Source organism: Atractosteus spatula, chromosome 5 (assembly GCF_055471065.1).
Source record: "Atractosteus spatula isolate fAtrSpa1 chromosome 5, fAtrSpa1.hap1, whole genome shotgun sequence".
Lineage (NCBI taxonomy): Eukaryota > Metazoa > Chordata > Actinopteri > Semionotiformes > Lepisosteidae > Atractosteus > Atractosteus spatula.
In genome coordinates, this window is record NC_142710.1 from 27314541 (window position 1) to 27329039 (window position 14499).

General features: G+C 41.8%; 1 protein-coding gene across 1 annotated transcript in view; it reads right to left on the reverse strand.

The window, feature by feature from the left end:
- cdh23 (cadherin related 23) overlaps positions 1-14499 on the reverse strand; it is a 194283-nt gene that overhangs the window by 105611 nt on the left and 74173 nt on the right. The window lies entirely within an intron of this gene.

A 14499-nucleotide genomic window follows, 5' to 3' on the forward strand; every position in this document is an offset into this window, starting at 1 on the left:
AACAGAGGAACAATCAAGAGGAACAATGCAGATGCAAAGAAAGGTTGCAATCCAAGCACAGAGAGGACAGCTAAGTTGGAATGTACTGTGCATGGCCCTGTTCCTTGAGACTGGCGCGCAGAGATCATCATGAACAACTGTTATAACTCATGAAGTAATTCTGGATCAGATGATATTAAAGATCCCTTCATCAGAACAGGATAATTGTGAGTGAGACCCCAGGAAAGGGAACATGCAGACTGACATTTCCCCATTCTAAATTTATCACATAAAAGTAGCATGACAGGAATCCTACACACCTTAAACCCTGCTTGAAAGGGGCAGCTCTGGTGGAAGACAGTGTCTAGTTTTCCCTGAACTAGCTCTAGGCAGCGCCTTTGTTCAGGCTAGTTGAGAGGCAGAGCTGGAACAGCAGAGGTTTTCCTCTTTAAACCTTACAGTGCAAGTAATAGATAAAGGCCCATACCAGAGCCACAGTGACTCATTGGGCTAGAGCTCATCTTGGTTTCTCTAATGTTAACTAGACTATAAATCATACGACCCATCTTCCTCGATGGGATGCCAATCTATTAAGGTCAAGTAGTGCTGGTCCTCATTTTAAGGAGGCCAGATTATTAAAACCCAGAGAACAATTTAGTCTAGACACTAACACCCCTACTCTTACAGACATGACTATACCATCTTTAATGACCAGGTAGTCAGGACTCATTCTTAACTCTTCCTAATTTACTGCTTTGCAGCTCTTAGATAGAGATGACTTTAAATTTAAACAACAATGATCTAAAAAAACACAGAATGCATGATTACTATTTTATCTCTTAATACCATTTCCAGTCTTTTTCTCTTATCACATAGGATAGAGTACCACTAATACATCACAACTAAAACTGAATAAAAGCTCACTGGGACAGCAAGCCACCACACTGTCACACACTGAGGACTCTATTGCGTCCCTTAAAAACACAAATATGAAAACTAAAAATAATAAATTAGGACTAAAATAACAAGAAGGGTGTTATGCACGACCCCAGCTATTTTCTCCCATCTCCATAAATAAAATATAGACCACTTCTGAGAACTTCTTTATTTTTTACCTTTACAAATACATTTAAGGTTAAAATTCAAGGGATTTGGGCAGGGCTAGGGGCTGCCCTGTCCTTAATGAGTGCAGCTGGACTTAAGTATGGAGCTCCACAAACTGATTCACCAATTTACCTGTGTGAAAATGCAGAGGTAGTATTGTGTCCTCAGTGTTTGGTCGGTTAGCTTTTCATGGGGCTCAGCTCCAGCCATATAAAACAGCACCATAGTTGAGACAGAGTTGATGGTGGTGAAATCTTTTTCAAGCGGTTTGAATTTGTGTTTCAAATAGTCCTTATTTAGTTTTTTTACTGTGAGTTTCCAAACCCCAGTCTTAAACAACCCCAGTCTAGGGACTCTTATTGGTCACCCTAAGTCACATTCTTATGTAAAGATTAAAAACCATTGTTATCTATTGATCAACTAAGCAAGCCATTTATTCAATAAAGGTAACCCAGCTATTTTCTGTGTCTGATTTGTGACACAAATCAGTTCTAAAATTGAATAAATTATCTGTATACATTAGAACAATTACACGTTTCCAGGCGTATCAGAACTGATGACTAAATGGTTGCCTATTAAGCCTACTGGATTGTACCTGTCCAAGGACTAGAGTAAGAGCTCCAGACACTGCCAGGCTCATAGCAGAACATAATTTCTTAAATAAGTCTCATGTCACATTAATACCAACAGTAAACTTTTCTAAGTGCACAGACACACCCCACTCCATATCTTTCCCTGATTTGCTCTCTCACTCTCCCTGCCACAGCACAACCAGCTGGTCTCTCCGCTCTCTGCACACTAATTACACAGGGCAGATGGAAGCAGCAGACAGTGAGCGATAAGCCTCTTCATAGTGTTACCCTCAGCTGCTATAACACAACCACCCTGCATCATGAGAATAACCATCCCGGGGGTCCACAAATGAAAACAAGACCCACAGAAACAAGTGGAAATTAAGTGCAGGTTCCTTTAGGGTGGAAGATTATAGGCACATCTTTTTGTAAAGCAGAACTGGGGTCTGAAAAACAAGACTGGACAAGACTCTTGGATAAATAAATTGTTGAAAAGCTTCAACTGAGAGAACGAGACCAACAACCTTGGATAACCTTTCCTATATCCTTGTGAAAGTACAAGACCAGCCTTCCTCCCCCTGCCCTGCAGGAAATTCCTTCACACTCCTTTGCTTCTTCTAAGTTTTACCTCTCTTTCCAACTCTCCTCTACATTTCCCATGCTCCCTGCTTCACAATCCCTCTGGAACTTATTCTTTCTTCACTTGTGCCCCCTGAGCCCTCTGCCTCTCTCTTCACCTACTATCCTTTCTGTTTCTGTCATTTTCTTCAGGCTCAGAAGATAGTGCTGCAGTCACTGTCCTCCCCTGGGCTTGGCTGGTGAGGAACAAGGGCCTCTGTGACTGAAACCCAGGCCCCTCACGCCTTGAGCCGGAAATGCTATAGCTTTCTGAAAAAGACACATCCATGCTCTTGTCCTGTGGCTTGCAGTGGTGGCTTTATCCACATGCCCCACTCTGGCACTGAAAGGGACTGGAGGATATTCTGATATTCTTACTTCTTAGCCACAGTCATGTCCTAAGAGTCCCACAGCTTGGCCTCACAGCTTGCATCAGATCTCATGACTGTTTAAATCCCGTTTTCAATCCTGAAAGCCCCTGTAAGATTCATTTCTATTTCTATAGGAAAATATGGTACAGCAGGCTCGTTGGCAGTAACAAAGAGTCCACCATATTTAGAGCACTGAAACCCTCTTAGCAATTACCTCCCTGTGTCTTGGGAGACAAGTGAAGTTCTGGGAGGGGGGGCACAGGAGCGAACTGAGTGCTTCCACTAAAAACCCATAATGACCAATTGCATTGCAAAGCTGAATGTTTTGAACCAGCACAGCATCACCCAACGCTCTTTCCAATTTTGCTTCCCGCAAAGGGAGGAGGGTGATTTTCTCTCTTAAAGCAATCATTTGTCTCCTTCCATTTCTCTCTCGCTCTCTGCCAAGGATACACTCACAGCAAGCACTCAGGAGGAAGATCATTCCTGACATCATTTAACGTTCAAATGAAAAGTAAAAGACACATCCAACGACAGATAGAGTGCTAGAGAGGTGGAGAGACAGGAAGAGACAGAAAAGGCGGACTGTGCGCTTCAGTACACTAATTCTAGATATACACATAGCATTCCCCTGAGACGATGTTAACAGTAGATATCTTAATGCGTAAAGGGTTGAATGTATTTTTGTGTTTGAATAAAGCTGACACAAGAAGTAACTGCCTGTGCTCTGTAGATAATGTTGTCATTGAACAGTTTTACTGATGCTGCTCTGAGAGGGGCCATCTTTGCACTCACGGCAGAAAATAACCAACAGGCTAAGTCTGATTGTTGCAATGTACTCCATGGCAGCTAATAAAATATCCCGCATCTTCTAATCAACAGCTGTTTGAAGAAAGGAAAAAAAAAATTGCCAGTTCATGCATAAGGAGAGGAACGCTACAGGAACGAATGCCACTGAAATTCACTTACAATCACCTCGGGTTTGGATGGTCAGATTCCGGTTACCCTCTATCTCATCCTGTAACAGGTGTCACACTAAGACCTATTTCCTCAAGATATATTAAAGCACAATTTTAATGTTCTAAATTTTATCATACTAAATTGAAAATTCTGAATCTAAAACGTCAATCTCTAATCAAGCGTTATAGCAAAAGGAAGAATAGATGTTTTTCCTTTTGCCCAGTATCGTCTCACCTTAGGTGCATTGTAATGAAAACACTATGATTTGCCATAAACCAAATTCACACTGTCACTTATCCCTTGCATATACTTACTTTGGAAAATCATTCAGCACTATTACCATAGGCTTGTTTAAGCAATGTAAAACCAAGGTCTTCCTGCGGTTCTAACACGGACTTCCCAACTTGCCTGAGAGGAAGTGGGTAATTGATGAATAATTACTGACCAGACTAGCACTGATGGACAGAGTGACTATCTGGCTATATCATTCCAGTAAGGAATGAAGGTGGCATGTGGTGCAGGGCACAAAGGCATTTCTATAAGGCCGAGAGTCATTTTTATTATTATTTATGGATTTGTAGGATATTATTTTGATAACAGAAAAAGAAACAAATTAACCTGTGTCACCCCAGCTCTTTTGTGTTTGTGCCGGCTGCGTGTAGCTTCGTAGTTATTCCGGGAGCGAGGTGAGCGAGGGGCTCTTTTTGCCAGCGCGGCTCTCTTTTCAGCACAGATTGGCGGAAAGAGTCGCTAAACACAGGGGAGGGGAATGAGAAAAGACCTCCTGGTAATTACTGCGGATTGGGGGTGAGGGAGGGTCGGCATCCGCAATCTCTGAATTTTTACCGCTTGCCTAAACAGCATTCAGGCTCCTTGCCCCAAGTCACGCTTCCGTCAGGATCCCAGGGTGATGGCGATGGCTTCGGGCAGACACAACTGCAGCCACAACTGCTACGGCTACTGCTGAGTCTGTTGCAGCTGCTACTGCTGTTGCCGTCACAGCTGCTAGAGCTACTGCTGCTGCCACTGCTAAATCTAAATCTGCTTCAGCTGCCGCTGATGTGGCCCTTAATAATTCGACCATTACTGCTACCACCACTGCTGTCCACCATCAATCAGATGTATACAGCACAGCTTTTGAGGAAAGCATCCAATTCCTATATATTGCTTTAAAAAATGTTACAAAATATATTAAAAAATCTTAAGGAAGACGATTAGATGGGTTAAATAATAAAAAAAGGATTAAGTGTTAGGGATCGGTAAATGGTTGCAAAACTAATGAGCTTTTACACACCCCAGTCCATGGGAATTTCTCTATGCAAACAAACCAGCAAAGTTAATTACAGCTGTATGAGCCCACAACCCAACCCCATTAGGACATCATCAGCCCTGAACAGGGGAAGGATGAAAATAAAGATTTTAACCTTGGCTTAGTTTAGGGTAGACTTTGCTTGTAACCTTAGAAGGAAGGCTACGGACATTTCAAAAACAAATGCGAAGATAGCCATCGAAATAAAATAACGACCACCGAGAGTCACGTGTTTTGACATCAGAATAATAAGGGGTTCTGTACTGTAGGGACAGGCACAAGCGTGCAAAGTTCACCATAGATAAGCTGCAGCTAAAGCTACTGCCAGTGCTGCTGGGACTGCTTTAGCTTCTTTTACATTTGACTGCTTGAATCACATAAGATAAAGAAAAATGAGGAGGAGAATGGATGGATTTGGGGAGCTGAGCCCACACAGAGAGGGGCTGGAATAATCCCATTGGTATCACACACACACACACACACACACACACATACACACACATTGTAGAGGGCTCCTTCTTTCTCTCCTCTCGGTAATAGCCTCATTCTTTTGCTCTGATTGTTTCTTGTAGATACTTTTTGCACACTGATTGTTTTGGCAGGGCTTTTCCTTCTCCTGTATGCTTATGCTCAGCAGGCTAAGGGATTGAAAGAATGAAGAGGGAGCAACTTAAAACAGTGAGGTAGCTCCCAGAAAGAAAGAGGAAAAGCGGAAAGAGAAAGCTAATTCCTGTACACCGTACAGATTCAGTCTTGCTACTCTTCAAAATGACAAGCTTAGCACACTACTGTATTTTAAAAAGTGTATTATGTGTTGAACAATGAAGCCTTTAAGTATGAATTTTCTGAATGTGAGCTGTATGGAGAGGGATGGTGCAACACATTCAGATGCCAATGGAAGCTACTGTATATTCATAACTGATGTAGGGATTTCAAAAGAAGAGGATTTCTTTTCCCTCTGTTAGTGGATCCAGTTCCACATACTGTAGCTACAGTATATGCAATAACAACCACAGCAGAACAGGCACCTAACAAAGACTGAATACTTCATCTAAAGACTGAAAACTTCATCCACAAAAACTAAGACAAACATATACAGTAAATAAATGAGCTTCTTTCCTATGCCAATCTCATAGGATACATCTCAGTGGCTCAGGTCCATTTTGTGCACTGTTGAAGGTGACATTCTGGAAAAGAAATGCTTTCGGCAAGTCGGCCGTATATATCAGAATGAATATGAGCATCAGCTGCCAGTCTCAGATGTGTCCTTTTTTTAAGTGATGTAACAAACCCATGTTAAGCTTCTAGCTCAGTGCCAGGCTGGGTATCACAGGGCAAACACTGGAATAATCTTGACGATGTTGCATGCAATTGCACCTGTGACATGCAACAATAATTCAAACTGATGGATTTTACCCAAAACTCTCCATTCACAACTAGCACAAAACACATAATCACTGCTTTCTACTTCTTTAGCTGTTTCATAGTTTTCTTGAAGGTGTTCTGATCAATAAAGTTCATGAAAAAGAAGAAAGAAAAATTAATCAGTGCCCCTGACTCCATCTCTCTTGTGTTTGCAGTGTTGTTCAGTCTATCTGACCCCCCCAACCTCTCCCGCCCCCCAGGATAAACTGCAAGCCTAGAGAGGCCAGCTGCTCACTTATCCAACCTCTTGTGTACACTCAATGAGACCATGATGGCTCTAAATTGGTTTGTCTGCTCCACTGGCCTGACCAGAATTACAATCTAGCAAGCCAGTCTGTTTGCAGAGCCGCTCGCTCACCTGTTACAAACCCCAAGCAATCTGCTTTGAGTGCTGTAGCCTTATATTGACAGGAGGGAGAAGATGGAAGACAGGCTGTGTGTGTGCTTGTATATGTAGTAGGGAAGTATGTAACTTTTATTCAGAATGTGTTTTCTGACAGGGGTCTAGAATGACACTGAGTAAGGTGATGGACACTTAAAGTTGAAGAACAGATGTAATTGCTTTGGATTGATTAATAAACCCTGCATAGAAAAAAAAATGAAAAAAACCAATTCACCTTGGAAGAGTGGATAAGAATACCTCACATCTAACCCTGTTTTCAATATCTATTTATTGGTCCTTATCATATGCAAAAGCATCTTTTAATTAAAACAGCAATTTCTCTTGATTTCATGATTTGAAGAACCTGACAGCTAGTGCAAAAGAAAATCAATGCACAATCTCTACTCAATTAATCATTTTTAACTCCATCTAGTAAAGTAAAACTTAATAAAAAGCACACATAATGCATCTAATGTACAATATATAGCTTGCCATTGTGGAGGTATGTATGCTGTACATACAGTACTGTTTGTGAAAGTCTGTGATTTTTCCTGTGACAGTGGGAAGGAAGACGCAGAGAGTCCTGCTATAATTACATCCTTCAGGAAAGTACACAATCACATTGAAACCCTTATCCTATTACAACAAATGAGACCCCCCCCCCCGTCTGTGCAGAGCCCACATAGTTGGCACTGCACAGCTCCATAAATCTGCAGCTCCAGGGCCAAAGAGGCAGGCAGGGCTGCACGACTTGTTCTCATAGCAGAGTACTGATGATGCCTTTGGAGGGACCTTTGGAGAGGACAGAAGGGAGGAAGAAGAGTTGAGATCTGGAGGGTCAGGATTTCTGAAGTATTAGCACACAAAGCCAGCAAGATTCAGCCCAGCAAACCCTTCAGGAAACAGCATGGAAGATTATAGTATGCAAAATAAGCATCTTTTCTCTGAATTTAACTCAAAATCCTTGGAACGCTTGAAGTCATTAAAATAAGAAAAAAATGCTTTGAATTAAGTCATTGTTGTTTTATTAATTGTTAATCTTGCGAAGATGTTTCAGCATGCCTACCTTGGCATTGTTTGCCATGTTTTGCAAAATAGCATGAGATTTTTTTTCTTCCATGATCTATGGTTATAAAATATTGGGCAGAACTACTGCAATATGTAGCCATGGGAAATCTGTGATACAGTATCACAGAAATAAGTGATCTCCATTCTCATACCAAAGGAATCCCCGGTACCAGGTGCCTAATTCAATGGGAAATACACTCTGCTGGATGTACTGTATGCTACCACTGAGAACTAAACAGGGGTTTTTGTCAACTAGGAGAACAAGCATGTTATAAATATCAAAATCTAACAATAAAGAGGAAAACAAATCAAATGGCAGTCTATTTTCATCTGGAGGCCTGGGTTTTATTGCAGCTGCTCTGACAAGGGAGATGGCTGCTTGAGGCCTTCAGTCAGAAGCTGGTAGGCTGGAGATCAAATCCTTCTGTGTTATAATGTTTTGACTTTGAGTTGTTCTGCTCTCAGAATCTTTTCTTTTATTTTACCCACGGCTCAGGCCTTCTGGAACTGCAAACGTTTTTAAACTGAAACAGATTGAAATAAAATTGTCTCCCAGAGATCACATGGAACATCTCCATTCCTGTTCACACTGTCTTCTTCATTCTGATGGGTCTGGTAGCTTGGTAGCTAATGGTGAGGGATGCACACTGTAGTACTCATTGACTGACAGACACCTCTAATACACAGAACAACACACAAACTATATGCATCTCAGAAACAGGCTGTGTGACTGTCGCACTATAGCTCAGCAGTATTGTTCCCTGCTTCCTGAAGGCTGTGCACAGACTGCAGAGACATGCTCAGATGTGTGACATCTGCAAATTGCCAGGGCTTTCACATTACTGACTGTAGTGGTCTGGAAAATAGGAAACAGGAAATCTGGCAATCAGGCAGACAGCCTGTGGCTACAATAGTGAGTACAGGGATCGGGGAGAGAAACTTCAAGACAAGTACAGGCAAAAGGAGGGAGAGAAAATGAATAAACAGATAAAGAGGTTGCTGAATTGTTATCCTGGGTCATTTGCCAGTCGAACGTGGCTCTATCAGCCTCCAAATCAGATGAGAAAATACCCTAATGCAGCTGTATATCAGTGAGTCATGCTGAAAAGACTCTAACCAGCCTGTTGAATCAGTCAACATCTCTCCTCCAATCCATACCTCTCCGCACTATGAGCCACAACAGTCATTAATGCCGCTGAGGTGAAATCATATTCTGACAAGTGAGACATCAAGGCCCTTTATTTTCTCTTGACCTCAATACCTTTACAGGATCTACTGTATGAAAACATTTTAGAAGTGTCAATAGCATGTTTTCATTGGAAGGCATACCTGTACATTTCTTTAGTGTTCTTTCCTGCAAAGGCTGAAAAGACTTTCTATACTTAATTCTAGGCCTGCCGGAAGGCTGCCTGTCTAGGTGTGCACATTGTTATTGAAATATGAATGAGCCGCTAAGCTGCAAATCCTGCTGAAACAGCTATGAACTGCTTGTGTTAGGGGCAGGTGCTTGGAGTGCTGGTTGTGCTATAAGGTCTTGATGGTTCACCTTTACCTTGCTATTAACCAGCTATGGCTGGGATTTCTAGAGCAGCAGTGCATAATTTGCTCAGCATTGCCAAGATTCAGTGGGCTGGAGCAGGCCCATGTTTCTGTGGTTTCCCATTCACAGTTGAACCCAGAGACCTGTCTGTGAGGTGTCTGTGTGCTTGAAGTCATAGAAAGACGTGGGAAAAGCGATGGTCCCTCCATCAGTGCTTGTTCTCCTTTAAGGTATTTTAGAGCTCGCAGTGCATGAAATGTTGAGTGGCTCACACAGCTGCAAACTGGAGCAGAGTGCTCGTAAGTCCCCTTGCCTGTATTGGCACAGCAAAGGGCACACTGCCTGCTTAGAGTGCAACTGGGCTTCAGATGGAACGAGGAAATGAAGGAAGCAGACTGGAGGTATCCACAGCTGGATACCTGAAGGCTATTACAAGGAGGTGGTACATTGAAAATGTTAAAAGTACCCGATTGCTCCATGCCCATCTGTGCAAGAATATTTTCTCTAACAGCTACCTCCAATATGAAGTGCTGTCCTCAAAGATCAGCAAAATGATTTTGGTAGTCAAAAAAAAATTGCATATTGACATCTCTTATGATATCTCTTAAATTTTGGGTGGGATAATTTGGGTGGGGACTGCACCTTTGACACACACGTCTCTTTCAAAATTAATAGAACCCACTGTCAGACCTCATTGCTTCAGGCATCCTTCAGTTCTGAGCACCAGTGTGTACATGTCGTGCTCATAGCATTGTTGCACATACAGAACACCTTTAGGAGGCCAATTTAAGAAAGGAACCTTGTCAGCATTTCAGGCTCCTGTGCTCCTAGAATATACTAGCACGATTTTGAATTTAGTCCAACTTGTTATTCTCAGGGTTGATGCAAAAGGAAGCTCCAGGATCCTTGTGGATTTGAACAGCTCCGAGCCATGGGCCACAACATCCTGGCACTCTAACTCTATCTCTGTATTCTCACTGCCGCTGTGCTTTGACTGTGCAGATCTGGCAAACAGCCCTCCACATTGGTCCCCAGTGTTTGGGAATATGAAGAATTTAATGAATAGCAAATGAGGCATTTTATTTAAAGTACAAAAATACAATAATAAAAATAATAGTAAAAGCGACGGTGATGGAAAAAAAAACAAACAAGCCCAGTAAGAACCTGACAAGAATCTCCAAGCTTGCAGCTTCCACGACTTCAGCTAAATGTATTCATCCTTGTTCACTTATTAAAAAGATATCTCTGCAGGCTGCTACACCATAACCTTGCTGAGCAATAACATAGACCTCCCTGAAACAAAACTAAGAAAAAAGCTTATTCACATGGCAGTAAAAACCACTGGATGAACATTTAAAGTCTTTTGTTTTACAGAAATCCGGTGAGCTCTCAGACTGAGTGGCTGGACAATCCAGATCTAAACTGTCCAACGACGTGCCTGAAATCTTTATACAACAAAGCTATCCCTATGTTACTGAATTGGATTACTAAAGCCCCTTCTTTAAAACAGGCTATTGACAACTCAGCAGAATGTGACTTATTAAGGCCAGAATTAAATCAAACCTTAACCTACTTGTCAATCACAAATTCCAAATCTGTCACCTTCTGGAAAGCTGCCTTTAATGAGCAGGTTTGGAGTTTTTTTGACTGGAAGTTGAATTGATGTTCTGGGTACTGACAAACAAGCTACCTTCACTGTGCTACACATTTCCCAGAAAACTGTAGAAAAGGAGTCTGCATTAAGCCAACAAACAAAACAGGGCAAAGCCAGGCCCTTCTACCTTTTCTCCTACCCACCTCTTACTTTTTCCTGCATACTGTACTACTCGTGTAGAAATTCATACAGTGCATACTGTACAGCTAAAAAGACCCTGTTGGATTTTCACCATTTTATTCAGATATTTTTAAATGGCAACTTCTGCTGAGGACTCATTTTTAATTTTTGAGAATATTGTGCCTATTTAGGGTTTCATGGGATATGTTTTATAGTTTTGCCACATGTTTGAAACATGCAGATTGGATGAAGTACTGCAGAGCCTTGACTGACAGGAATAATGTGAAAAATAGCATTTAGACATCTACAGTGTATACACTAGAGATAGTTATATAGGCTATATATAGATATAATGTATATATTTGGGCAGTTTCTGAGACAGAAGAAAATGGAGATGCACTACCCTTTGTTTGTAAAACACTAAAAGCTTGAAGACGGAAGGGATTAATTTCTGTGAATTTCTGTGATGTGGAAATCTCATCTGCTTTACCGCAATAGATATAGTGTGCCATGACCTGATCACTGATTAAAATAATAGCCTTTCAGTAGACTGTCAGTCATGTCATCCAGATTCTTATTAGCATCACTGAGTTTGTCCTCTTATCAGGAAGTTATTCTGGGCAGGATGTGAGTATTATTTTGGGGTGCACACCGCCTGCAGGTGGGTGCATTCAGAGGAGCAGAAACCACTGCCTCAGAGGGGTGTGGGAAGTGGAGCATGGCTGTCCTGCAGTGGGGCTGCTGTGCCACTCCAGGGCGATCACTGGAGCCCTGATCCAGCAGCGGTTTCTCCGGCCTGGCAGGGTAGACTCAGGCAGAGCAATGGAGCTCACTGTCATGTCGGCCGTAACTTTGAGATTGAACTCGTGTCTTTCAGCTTTACTGCCTACCATATTTAGGACTGATCTTGTGGCCTTCTGCTATCTTTGTATTTTAGTCTTAGTGGTGCAATGATCTTTTGTCTGTTTTAACACTGATCAAACATGTAACTAAATTGATGTTATTATTGCCCATTCTGCAGTCTTAAAATTGTTTTTGTACCAACAAAGAGAGAATGACAATGACAAACCTTTTAGCCTTTCTGAGAACAATATTTTAAAAAATCAATTTACTTTATATGTTATACTTTTGCGTCAACAGTTGTAATCTACTGTACAGTATATGGCACTCCTGTAATTCTATTTACAGTACCTTCAGAAGGTATTCACCAACCCCACCAATCCAGTGCTCTGGATTTTTTCACAATTTCTTATGTTCCAAACTCAAATAGAAATATTTTAATGAGATTTTTGTCATTAATCAACTATTTAAATTACTCTGTAATGTCAAGATAGAACAAACGTTCAGGATTTTTTACATGTAATTAAAAACATGTGAACTGTCTTGATCTGATAACTTTTGATCCCCTTTGCTATGGCACTTCAAATTGAGCCAAGGTACATGTCATTTTTTTCCAGTGAGATGTCTTTAAAACCTGACTGGAGTGCACCTGTGGTCAGTTTAATTGGTTGACATGATTCAGAGAAAATACACCTGTGTACAGTATACTGTATAAGGTCCCTCATTTAAAAGTGCATGTTACAGCAGGAACTCTGCCATGAAGACCAAAAAGCCGTCCATATAACACAGTGATAGAACTGTGAGGAGGCATAGATTTGGCGAGGGGTATAAAAACATATCAAGGCTGTTGCCATGAACACAGTCAGGTCCATCATTAGAAAATGGAAAGAATATGGAACCAGCCAGAATCTTCTAAAGGCAGGTCGCTCCCCCAAACTAAGCAACTGGGCAAGGAGAACATTGGTCAGAGAAGGGACCCAGAACCCAATGGTCTCCCTGACAGAACTGCAGAGTTCCATGGCTGAGAGCGGAGAACCTTTCTGAGGACACTCATGTCTGCATTACTGCACAGATATAGCCGCTGTGAGAGAGTGACTAGATGGATGATATGTAAAAGCATACCTGGAGTTTGCAAAAAGATATGTGGCAGGCCCTGAGACCATCCAGCAAAGGATTCTCTAGTTTGATGAAACCAAAATTGAGCTCTTTGGCCTGAGTCCTGAAGACACCTCATCACCTGTGTAACACCATCCCTACCCTGAAGCATGGTGGCGGCGGCATTATCTTATGGGGATGCTTCCCAGTGGCAGGGACTAGGGGACTACACATTGCAAGTCACGGATGCTGGACTATCTCCTGAAACACAGCACTGAGGAGCTGATGCTCAGTAACTCTGGGATGTGAAGGCAGCTGCAGCCGGAGCTAAGATGGCACAGTGACACAGTTGTGAATTGGAATCCATGGCTGGCAGGCAAGAGTGGATTAGCAAGATCTGAAAAAGCACCTCAGCCCCAGGCCTAAACGAACACAGAAGCCTGGGAACTAAAACCACATTTTCTTGTAGAAAAGCTAAATGCCACACAGTGCACAGACAGCCTGCAGCTTCCAGCAGTGTGAGGACAGCCAGAGCCGCCATCTGTCCCAGCTTTCCCTGCAGTGACCCGCTCCATAAGACACTGAGCGAGGATGCTACTGGTCCCTCATTCCAGGGCAATCTTCTCTTCGGCTGCCTGAAAAACTACTTCTATGTCCTGGTGAAAAATGAGTTCCACTTTTACTGTTTCTAAATAAAACATAACAGAGAATTCCAAAACTACAGTTAACTGTAAAAGAATTCCCTTAAACCTCCTTTTTATTTAATTAAATATGCATATTCAATGTTCCACAGATCGAGAATAAATTTTACTCTGGAGCAAAATCTTTAAAAACCATGATGTATACTTTGAAAAGTGGGTCTGGAATATTACTGAGCATTAAAATTGTCTAACAAAGACTGTTAACTCCAAGGTAATAGTCCGTGGCATCAAGAATTCAAATACTAGGCCAAAGACAAAGTGAAGGACACACTATAAGTCTGGCTGTGCTCGTTAACCCTCCAGGAGATAGAAGACAAGTGATCCTTCTGCTTTATGTCATCATCTAAAATCCTCTCATACAGATGGTATGTCATTGTACTCCATAGTTTATATCCTTGCTAATCCGTGCTCTGTTGCACCAGAGAAGCAAACAAAGCACCAGCTCCCATCCTAGAGCACAGTAGGCCCCAACTGAGAGTCTCCATTGAGCAGTCATTCAGCATGGAGAGAATGAATGGTTGTGATATTACAGGTGGCCAGAACCACGTTTCCTTTTTTGATTATATGATCCTCAAAATCCAATAAAATCCTTGATAACCAAATATACAGTACTATACTGTATCTGCTTCTTAAATATGAATGCAATAGAAATGTTTTCACTTTGGGCAACATGTTGTCATTAGCATGACAGCAAGCTACAAATCCCCCCATTAACCATTAAGAAGCAGTTCTCTCAGGTCATTTGTATAAGAAATGTAAGT